Consider the following 12,057-nt stretch of genomic DNA (forward strand, 5'->3'; position numbering starts at 1 on the left):
GTCAGCGCTGATGTGTGTTTATGGTGAACAGTTTGCTCTCTCTTTGTGTTTGAAAGTAAAACTGGAGAAAAAGCAGGACAATAATAGTATACAATGGTTCCCAGATCCCTGGCATGAAAAAGCAAGTGTATACACACACACGCGCGCACACCATAGTCTCAATTACACTTAGCTCCCACCTCAGAAATGAAAAACCATGAGCTGTTTGTTTCAATTAGCATTCCTGGCTAATGCTGCTAATGTTTCCTGAATGGTGTAGTGTATCCTGAGGGAAGTGTGTGTTTGTGTTTGTGTATATTTATCAGCATAAATGCACATGTACGTGTGTTTGCCCACAAAGACAGGTGAGTGTCTATGTGTCTGTTTACTGTACAACTGTGTTTCTGTTATTGTGCATGTGGGGTGAGTGTATGTGCAAGTGAATGTGCCATGGTGTATGATTGTTGCTGAATGCCTGATTCCTTCCTCTGAGCATTTTCTCCGTCCCTCTGCTCTTGGTAATGTTTGGACAAGGCCACTGTTGCACCCAGTGGAGACTTTAAGTTAGTATATGTCTTCTGTTTGTGATGAAATAATGAATTTGTGCTTTAATTTATCAATAAAGAGGCTGTTCTCATGTTACACATTGTGTAACACATTATGAAACTATGAAAATCATGTGAACATCAGAAAACTAAGGCACCCAGTCCAAGTCCTTAGGCTAAAAACGACATTGAGGAGTTGAAGCGGAGACCAGTAAAGATTTTAGGAGACAGTCCTGTTTCCCATTACAAGTTGTTTGCAATGTTGTATTGTTTAATACTTGCACAAGGGTGGATGTGATATTATGGTAAGATAGTAAGATTGACAGAGCTGGGGGACAAACTTTTGGCTTTTCTCAAAATGTTATTATTCGCAGGATAACATCTGTATGATTTTTATACTAATGCAACAAAGTTAAAGCTTTGATCCAGCACTGTGCTGCCGTGTGAAACCTCAGTTCAAAGAAAAGCACAGAGACCAGAAAACAAACATTATGGCCTGAATCCTCTGGGATGAAGGGAGTTAAAAAAAAAGTTAAAACACATTTTCCAGAATCTAACTATACTACTACTAAGGCCCGTATGTCCAAATTCACTCGCTACCACACAGAATTTACCGATCCGTTTCCTGAATGTGCATAGAGACAGCCCTGAGAAAAAGGATTGTGTTCAGCCAAGAAATCTAAAAATGTGGCTGTGTATCTGACTTTGTCAGCTTTCATTAAGCAGACTATCAGCAGGTTCACCCTACTATTTTAACTTGATAGTGAAATTATGGAATGCAACTATGTTCAGAACCCGTCTCTGTGCATAAGTCCAACATTTTATCCTTCAGTGTTAGTTACACAGTCGTTCAAATTTCTTTTAGGAAACTGAACAGGAACTCTCATATGTTTTGCCTTATAATACAGGGTGTTCTAACACTGCCTCATGTTTTCCACATTGGCCTCTGTTAAACATTTGCCCTTCAGTAAGGCAGCTTTGCGTAAGCTTCTCCCATGTGTCCAACCTGGTCCTGTGTGTGTCGGGTCACCTAAAGGCTGCAGCGTTGTGTGTGTGAGAGACTTGACAGCTAGTGTGAAGTGATAAGAACCACTACAGCTACAGCCAGCTGGGTACACATTCTCACACACATGCATTTGCTTGTGTTCATATGTAAACATACTGTACGTACAGTATTTGTGCGGCTATATGCACACTTGATGATGTGACCCAACAGAACATCATTCACATGCAAAAGTAAACATAGAAGTCTTAGTAAAGGCATCAGGAAAGCAGAGCAGATAAGAGTCAGTGAGGACCACGCTTATGTTGAAAGTGCAAGATAGATTGTGCTGCACGCTTCATGCTATTTTGCGATTACAATCTGGATGTAATTAGTGTCTGATTTACACACACTTACAGCTAATTATGTAACTAGTTTCTGGGGCTGCTTCCGGGTTCATTCAAGGTGAACTTCAAAGACGAAATTAAAAAACTAGCAATAAAGAGGAAACTAAATATTAAGTCAAGCATTTAAAGGTGTTTCAAACCTAGTAAAACATAAAACTGTGAAGTGGAAGGCATTGCACATAATTCAAAGGAAATTGAAAATAATTACAAAACTGACAACTTTTAAATTTTGATGTGTTAGAGATTTAGTTATTACTGTAGGAAAGTCCTATAACTATCCCTACTGGTCCCAGTTTCCCAGTGGCTGTAACCAGCCATGACATTTTATCATCCATTGATGCCAGGGTATATTAAATGACAACCTGGATTTCTAGAAATCTAACTGTGACTCTTCATAGTTTTTCTGAGATACTATAGAAATGGGCAGACTTGCTTTGTAAAAGGAGTTCAACTTATAGTTAGATCACAGTCTAACCACAATGCATATTTTGAGTAATGAAAAGAAATAAAGAGGACGGGAGGTGTGAGGGTTAAGATTATCCAGACATACTTTATAATAGCCTGGGGAGATGTATTATAGCCAGTGGGCGTACAATGATGTGATCACATAAAATCCAATCTTTATGGTCAGATCTCAAAAATCACGTTAAAATGAATTGTACAACTGGAGGCAATGTCCTTATAGTATATTGCTTAATCTTGTAAATTATAAAACAATATAATCTTAATGTGGGATAAGAGAGATTTTGGATCTAGTTGCTGTTCGTCTGCTCCGTGTTCTCCTTGTTATTACAATGCTTGAATCTCACTGCGTCTGGGACAAGTGGCTGTTGTCATGGACCCCTCCCTTCCAGCCAGAACCATGTCCATAGGAAGGAAAACAGCACTGTTGGGAATTAGCTGGGACCGTACTTAGGTCAAGACCCTCAAGAACTACTGATGTCACAGTCCAATCCATGAGTTTTTTCATTGGGTAATTAAAATATACAACGTGTGTATAAAGTGGATTGGGAAATCCATCTCTGTTCGGCTCAGCACCTTATGTCCCAGCCTCCCCCTTTTCCCTTACTGAACACCTACACCTTCCTGTAGCATGTACTTTTATTTGCAAAATGTATACTTTTGTACTTGCTAAAGCAGTTTCGTGCATGCTCACAGATGTTGGTAACAGACATTCTTTATTTTCTTCACTTTCACCAACAGGTAATAAATACAAATTACAGAAGAAAAAAGAACTCCAGCAGGCCTAATTGAATCACACTAGGCAGTATAAAAGTGACTGACTGAGCAGAATTACCTTCTGACTGGAGCCTGCTGTTGGGCAAGGTTTTTACTATATAGTTGTTCCACAGCAGCACTTCAATCAGCTTGAGTCACCCTAAAATGTACTAATATTTCAGTCAGTATTTCAGGACATATTTTCAACAGTTTAATTTTTATGTAGGGACTTTGAATTACAGTAGGGCAGCAACACACCAATTGCACTTAGCAGCTTAAAACAGATCAACTACCAAGCAAGACAGAGAGACAGGTCGAAAGACGGAATTAGAGCTAAGCAGCAGGAGACTGGAGTGCAGGCGAGTGAGACACACAGACAGATCAGGAAAAGGGCTGAGGAAAAAAGCAAGCAAGGAAGATCTACAGAGACAAAGTGACATATATGCCAAACAGGCTCTCACTTCAACACCACAACACCACAAGTGACTGCAAAACACATGGTCCTTCTCTGTCAGCACAATGGGCTATTATAGGCCTGCTCAGCAGAACATATGTACGAAAATCAGCTTTCAGCAAACATATCCAAAGGGGCTCAAACGTCAAAACAAACAATGCTACATGTGTATTTATGACAGTAACTACTTGTTTTGGCGATAAATATCTCTGCAGATCATATGACTTTGTGTCTTAAACATACACAAACACACGTGGAAGTGTGTATGCATGTGAAGTGGTGTCTAGGCTGTGGCAGCATCAGGAAATTCCACTGGATGTTTTCAATAAGAATGGGGCAGTGGCAGCCAGAGACCTGGCAAATGAAATTCTGCAGAAGCACACCACAGCGGCACTCCAGGTTTTTTTGCTTTGTTTAAATTTTTTTCTGTGGGATTTGGGGACAGGGTGATAGAGAATGCATATTTTGCTGAGTGAGTGATGGAAAAAAATACAGTGATGCTTGCATCTGTTTACAATAGCAACAAAGCAAGGAGCTAACGTGTGTACAACATGTCTTCAGCATGCCTTCCCCTTTACTGCTATCATCTGGTGGTGCACAGTCAGTCCGTTGAAAAGGAAACAGTGATGCGTTCACTTGGCCTTGCGAACCACACTACGTCACACTACAGTGGGTGCCTGTGATTGTCCTCATTACATAATACTGATAGTGAACAGCAGTGACCACAATGGTACACAGGAACAGAAGCATAGGCTGTGAGGAGACAGAGGGAAAATCACGTCTGCCAATTTCAGCCATAAAGCTAAGCTGTCTTTTAGCTGTTGATCCGACATTTTGGGGTATTTTTACATTTTAGGTGTCCTAGGTGTAGAATGAAACAAGGTGGCAGATACAGTAGGTACAGTTTACCACAATTCTTATACACTTTAAGACAGGAAAACTTTTTTTAATGTCAAGTCTCGTTTGTCAGTGGAAGTGAAATTCACCGTAAAAAATAGAGCCCATGGCAACACTTGAAGAGGTTCATGTTAAAATCACAACAAGACACAGCAATGATGATATACAGTAAATGACAAGTATGTCGATGCAGTATTGCACAAATAAGTTTTTCCCCAAATTGTATTATTTTGATTTGAAGCTGCTGTTGTTGCTACTGGCATCTACTGAGATTTTTTTTTCTCAGTAGGGATTATCAATAGGGATGCAAACTTTTTTAGTAATGTAGTTTTCATTATTTTAGTAGAACTTTTTTATACACTCTACAACACTGTACTACTGTATTTTGCCAATTTATGCACTTAACTTCATTACATAAACCCATGTTTCATTGCGAACAAGTATATGAAATTGAGTTTTAAAAAGGTAGGCCTAACATTATAGTTCCATTAAACCTTACTCCAAAAGAATTGGAATAGTTTGACCAGCTAGTATGGAAAATTTGTTTCTAATGTTCAAAGTTGAATCTCAAGTTGAAAGTTTAATGTTAGCTAATTTAACTTTGTGAGTTTGCACATGAATTGTCTTATGGCAATGCTTAACTACACTGGTTGGATTCATCACTCTTATTAAATCGGTTCAGCTCATTAACTTGTTCATTGTTACACAGTTCATTAGAAACTGAAAGAACATCTCATAGCTTATTTATATCCAATATGCTTATTGTTACAGTACATTTTATAAACACATGGATGCTTCATTTTGGCTTGCTTTGATTTTTTGAGCATTAAAAATGAACAAATTAGAAACTATGCAGACAGCTATACAGACCCAAGAATGCAAACATTCACTTTTTGGGATCATAGTAAATTGTATCGTAATCACAAGAATGAAAACCAGTTGGCCTCTGGGTCCTGGGGAAACAACTGCTGTGAAACATTAGTTCCTGCCACCACAAACATGGACACACCCACATAAACACACACTTCTAATGTCACATTTACACACAAGCATGCACATATACAATTGCATACACACCTACATACGTATCACTGAGCTCAAGCCTGCTGGGCAGCATATCAGTGTACTGCAGCAACACACATCACATTAACACGTACAAATATATGTTCCTTTAAAATGCATAAACAATGGGATACGTCCATAAGCAAATCTAATTGAAGGAAATGTATTATTATTCTACAACTCCAATGAAAATGTGCAATTTGCAGCTAAACGGGAGAGGAAATTGTTGGTTGTAACTGTTGGTAAAAGAATAAGGTGAGAGACAAAAAAACCCAATAAAACATCCACCAGATCACTCGAAATACCTCAGTATGGTACAGGGAGAAAGATGGACAATCACTGTGGGGAAACACTACACATTGCCATTATTCCCTTCCCACAAACCCAGACTTGGGCAGAAACGGGGAATTTACCATCATGCCTTTTTAGATTTACACATTATATAACAGTGGTGTTCTGTTTTCAAGGCAATGGTTCAACTATTTCTGAAGCGCCGTAGATAGTTGTTTCTTTGTTAATCCAAAGGCTGCTGTGTGATTTATAGAGGGATTCCGGGTCTTTAAAACTGTAAATGGAACAGCACAGCAAGGCGCAGGGATGCTGAGCTTATTAAAATCTTTGTTGCATTACTCATATGTTGTTTAAAGACAGAGTGGTAGTGCTGCAAAGGATAAGTCAGAGAGAGATTTCCCCCTTTGACCCAGCACATTTGTGGTTAAATGATAACAGTGGCATATTTACCATGAAATAAATGTATTTTAAAACAACAGGTCTAAATTGTACACTAAGCCCTACAGTTGAGCACTAGTGTACTTAACTTAGTGCATGTGAGAATGCAATTGTCAGACAGTCTGGAGATTACCTGGACTTTATCCTGCGAGCCCCCTCGTAAAAAGTCCAGATTATGAGCATAAGAAGGTATGTGGACAGAGCATGCTGCTCTATCCTGAATTGTTGGGAGGATTTAAAGTGAGAGAACAGGCATGTTATCGAAGTTTCTATCCGACTGCCAAAGTCTCATTTCTTTTTTGACTCACAGCTTTAATGCATTGTAAAAAAACAATGTTTCCTGCAACATACTTTTTTTTATCACAACACAAGCCCTAATGTAGAAAAATCTGGACTCCCAGAGGCTTAATGTGTTGTCTTGAACAGGTTCTATTTTAACAGAACCTGTAACCCCACCTAAATGTTAGCTAATGATGTGCCCAATGCCTACGGAAAAAACACCACCGGGTAGTAATAAGCTTGGGATCTGATAGCAGTTTACATTAAAATAAACACACTATCCAGCTGTAATTAGTTTGTTCCTGTAATTTTAGTTTAAAAAGCAATAAATAAATACAGAGCCAAACACCTACAGGAGAACATGGACCTACTTGGACATATTAGGCATCATGCTCCAGCAACACCATGAGGATGAAGATTATTTAGCTTTGAGGGAAATTGTGTTCATTCCTCCGGTAGCGTTCTGGTGGCTCATGGTGGTTTAACACCTTATATGTTAGCTTTTTTCTTTCATTGAGATGAGCAGAACTTCCCCCATCATCTCACTCAGCAGGGACAACAACACTGAAACACATTTCCAATAAAATCTAGACGGGAACACGCCCATATCAAGTATAAAGCTGTGTGGTAAAATTTTTTTTGTCCTTCTTGTTTACCAGGTGTCTCTATTTTTCTCTTGTGAATAATTTTTATTCTGTTTTCTCTCATCTTCTCGTTACTCTTTCATCTGTTGTACAAATGGCTCAGAGGCAACAGCTTGTGTTTGTTTGGAGCATAATCTAGCAACAGTACCAAGCATGCAGTCTGGCCGGGTGGAGGTATGCCAATGAAACCCTTCTCACCCTGTGATCATGCTCTCCATCTATCCTTCCTCTCCCTCTCCACCTCGCTTCCTTAGTCCACACTGAATGTCTGTCCCTTTTGTCTTCATTCCTCTTTGCATTCACTCAATTTACCCCTAAATTGCCTATTTATTCTCTCCTCCCTCTTGTAATCAGACTTCCTTTGTTACTGTTTATGCTGTTTGTGCAATTTTCATATGAGGTGGTCTGCTTGCAAGCCATGAGGGATTTTTTTTTTTGAAAACCACTACAGCATATCGGTTTATACATTGTTTAAACAGTGTAATTGCAACCACATTTGTTTGTACAAAAACTGAAAAATATCATAATTCTCTTCCTGTGTGATTTTTTTTCTAACATTTTTGGATCAATCATTTATGCCAAACTGCTCATTGTCTTTCCATTTTCCTCTGTCTTCTGGCACTTTTATCAACTTCTCTGGATATTATCCAGAGGAATACATAAAAAGAAGGGCGGAAAGAGAAGGAACACAGGCCAAGGACTACAGACCAGGATGGGTGTGCGAAAAGGGGTGCTGACATGGCTGGAGTCGAGCCTGGGTGGCAACCTAAAAGACATTCTGCAACAGCTCTCTGCAACACACACTAATGCAACAGACAGAAAGGCAAACAAATAAAAGATGGAAGACAGAACCACAGTGACACCCAGATGGCCAACAGTGCTTAAAGAAGACATGATTGAGTCTGGAAAACCAGACAGATGAAGAGATAGGCCTGAGACAAGAGTTGGCTAGAGTAAACACAGACAGGAGGAGGCAGAAGTGGAGTACATTAGGTTGCTACTGGGAGTGGAAATCAGGATGGAAAGGTTATTAACAGAGGAGTAACTGGGTCATTAACTCTGCTCTCGTGGAGTCACAGGAGAACGCCCTGCAAGGTAGTGTACCCACTGCAAAACATCAGGTTGGTCATCCCCACAACTGAAACATTTGCCTTTTTTAGAAGGGTATATTTTTTAGGCATATCCGCTTTATTAGAGTGATGACAGCAGAGTGGCAAGAAAATAGATTTTTGGGTGATGTGTGAAAGTAGTTATAAATGGTTGAAACCACAAGACCACAAGCTACATTGTTTCTGTCATAGTCTAAATCTAAGCCACAGAACATCTTGTAGATTAAAAATGCTGATGATGATGAAAGCTGAATCAATTCCACACTGCATATTTAAAGGTGCGGTATGTAGGAGTTAGAGGGACCTCAGAGCAGGAATATAGTATTGGTAAATAGGTCTTCATTAGTGTATCATCACCTGAAAATAAATGCATTTTCTTTAGCTTATAAAAAGCCTTAAATTTACACAGGAAATGGTCCCCTATCAGGGAAGCCGCTATCCTCCAGTGATCACAAACTCAGTCAAGCACTGTTGTTACTGCCAGTGCATTTTGATGTCCATACTTGTTATTGAAAAGAGATGTAAAGTGATGTAAATTGAAAATATTGGGATTATTACTGGACAACTGTGTTTTAAAGGATTGTTTTTGTTTTCAAAATACTTTTTACCAGGTAAAACTGATAGTTAGTGGGGGGAAACATGATAGATACTTAATGTAACCTCATCACCTGATGTTGTTGCTTTTTGGTCGTGATAACACAGAACCTGACAGACACTGTAGGCCCACACACATTTGGAAAGGGATGTGTTGGGGGTGTAGCATATTTCAACAATTGCAATCTGCAACCTTACCAACAGGTGCCACTAAATCTCACACATTAAGCCTTTATGCTGGCGAGTAAGCCAAAAAAAGTAATTACTTAATGGAATACATTTAAATACAAGTTTGTTTTGCCAATTATTTTTTTGGAGAAATGTAATTCTTGCCTCAATTACGCTGAGCTGGGTGTTTTTCTCAGAGATGGAAGTGATGAAGATGTAGTGAGGTTGTGACTTTAGCGACTGGAGACTGGGAAGTCTTGAGTCTAGCATGTGGTTATGTTTTGGCAACAAAGTGTCTTAATTAAACGGTGAATTAAAAGTAAGCAAACATTTCACATAACACTTTAAATAAATCTGTAATTTAAGTACTCATCACTTTCTTTTTGCCAGATGACTTTGGTCAGAAAACACAGAAAAAAATAGCCTATTATATCTTTGAAGAGACATATGTTTTTATACAAAATGTTGTCAATTACTGCTGAGCATTAAATCATAGAAAAAACAATTTATACAATGCAGCAGCATGTTTTACAGTGTACTATTGGAGCAGTCCACTCTGAGTGCAACATGCAGCAGGGGAGGCATTAGGAGTCATCTGACCATTACCTAATGAAGCTGATTGTTGGGTCTACTCTTTGCTTAAGAAGCATGGCATTGTTTACTGTCTGGACACTGCATAAACAAACAAACTAGTCCAGCCTCCCACAAACACACACACGCCCTCAATCATATGTAGGAAAAAACACTACCATTTTCCTCACCCACACATAAGGATGAACCACAAAAATACACTGAAACAAACACTACACATGCAACTGTTATCAGATGAAAAGCTAGAGAATACATTTTTCCAAAACATTAGTTTTTGAGGAACTCCAAAAAAACATTTTTGTTTGTTTGACAAATTGTGCTAAATCGTGAGAACTGTGCAGTTCCTCAATTTCAGTTAAAACATGGGAATTTTCATAATTTGAGAAGGGGTGGCTTTTACTCTGAAGACTGTGTTTATGTGTATTAGGGCATGTGTGTATACATGAGTGTTTATCTATATTATGGCCGTGCCTTTTTTTTTTAGCCTTGTGTCACAGACAAAAGCACTGCCTTCCTGCTTGTGTGTACAGTAGGTTGTTTAAGGAGTGTGTGCAGGGAACTGTAAACAAAAAATGGAGTTTGTACTAAGAGGAACACTCTGCAGATTGAATGTTTAAAGACTGCCAGATTTACAGCAGGTGTGTATCAGAAACTAAAAACATGTGGTCGTCTGCTGGATGTAAAGGAAAACTACAATTTCATCCTACAAACAAACATGTGCACACCCACATATGAGCATAACTCTGTCTTTGTGTATTATGCATGACAGCCGTGCAGAGGAAATCAAGTCAGCTTGACCTCACACCCTGAGAAAACACAGGAGGTGTTCTTCTCTGCCCCCAGCCTGCAGGAATTAATGAAATAGCTGCTTGACGCAGACTTGAGAGTGGTTGCATCTGTCAGCATGTAACCACTGAATAAGGTGACTTTGACTTCGGTGTGGTGTTACAAGAAAGGGATGAAAGAAAGAGTAGGAGGAATGTTAGAGAGGAGAAGAATTTTTCTTAGTAACTGAAGGTATTTGTGTGAATCCTTTTAAGTCTGTACATTGTAGAAGTAACTTTATTATACATAACAGTGCCTATAAAAAGCATTCCACCTTTGGAATGTTATCCTTTTTTTTAAACACTAACTAGTTTTTTGTTTGTTTTTGGACAAAAAAAAACCTTATTGCTGAGTTGACTGGAGTGTTCTTTTGTCTTGGTGATGTGGTTTTTGGCTAGGATATTGATTTTCCTTCCCGTCTCTATACTACAATCTTTTACACATATTCACTGCACTCAAGTGATCTCCATTTTATTAAATGTGTGACTGGCCCCCACTCACACACATCTGATTGCCTACATCTGGCAGCTGCAACAAGGCAGAATGCCCCTACACAGAATGTTGTATTATTACTACATTTTTGGAGTTAGAAATAATATTTATTTACTGTAATTATTATATTATTTATTTAATTATTGGTTATTTTATATCAGAGAACATTAACATACATTTAATCTGAATAATATATTATTGATATACTGTTTATTTACTCCTAGAAGCAGGCCTTCAAATTTCAGTTCAACACCTTTTATTCACTTTCTAAATCGTTTACTGTTCTCTGAGTATGTGCTCCAATCTGGCCCCTCATCAAAACATTTCTGGACCTGCCACTGGGTGACAGGAGAGCAGAGGTCATGCTCATCAGTAGAATTTACCCTCTGGACACCACGAATGCCTGTATTACATTTCCTGGCATTCCACCCGCTAGAGCGGGAGTCAAGCATTGCCATACATCGACCAATTTCACATTAAATTCCAATCATCTTCTCAAAGGATCTGCTTTGGACTCTTATTTATAACTATTGTCCTTCATAAAAGCTTTGCTTCGAAAAAGTCCTAAAAGAAACAAAGATGAGCAGCATGTCCTTACTTCTGCCCTTGTTAGGATATTTAGTCTGCATCAGTATAACAAAACAAGAACGCACACACACCCAAATACATACACCCACCTTCACCCAGACAAAAACTCACACTCTTCCCTCTGTGTAATCCCATCTGATCTTGCCGACACTGTTGTTAGAAGCCTCCTCTCACTCTGCAGCCTCTCCCAGCACTGCCTTTGAACTCGGCTGCCAAGAAAGTGTAACACGGCGTGCCTCTTTCTTTGACTTTCTGGAATGATCAGGAACATTATAATGATAAAATTGGCAGGGGGTGAAGAGCTGAGTGGGAGCAGAGGGCCCTGACAAAAGTGAGCAAGAGAATTGAATATTGTCAACGTATTGTTAATAAGCCACAGGAGAGAGCTGAGGTGTGTGAGTGTTTGAATTCCTGTGTGTGCGCAAATTTCTCCATGAGCAGGTTTGTGTATATGTGTTCGCACAAATATGAATTCATCTATTAGGCTGTGTGTA

General features: G+C 39.0%; 1 protein-coding gene across 1 annotated transcript in view; it reads left to right on the forward strand.

Annotated features, from left to right (window-relative positions):
* trabd2b (TraB domain containing 2B) overlaps positions 1-12,057 on the forward strand; it is a 54,504-nt gene that overhangs the window by 38,194 nt on the left and 4,253 nt on the right. The gene's annotated exons all lie outside the window — the stretch shown is intronic.

Source organism: Channa argus, chromosome 8, assembly GCF_033026475.1.
Source record: "Channa argus isolate prfri chromosome 8, Channa argus male v1.0, whole genome shotgun sequence".
NCBI classification, from domain to species: domain Eukaryota; kingdom Metazoa; phylum Chordata; class Actinopteri; order Anabantiformes; family Channidae; genus Channa; species Channa argus.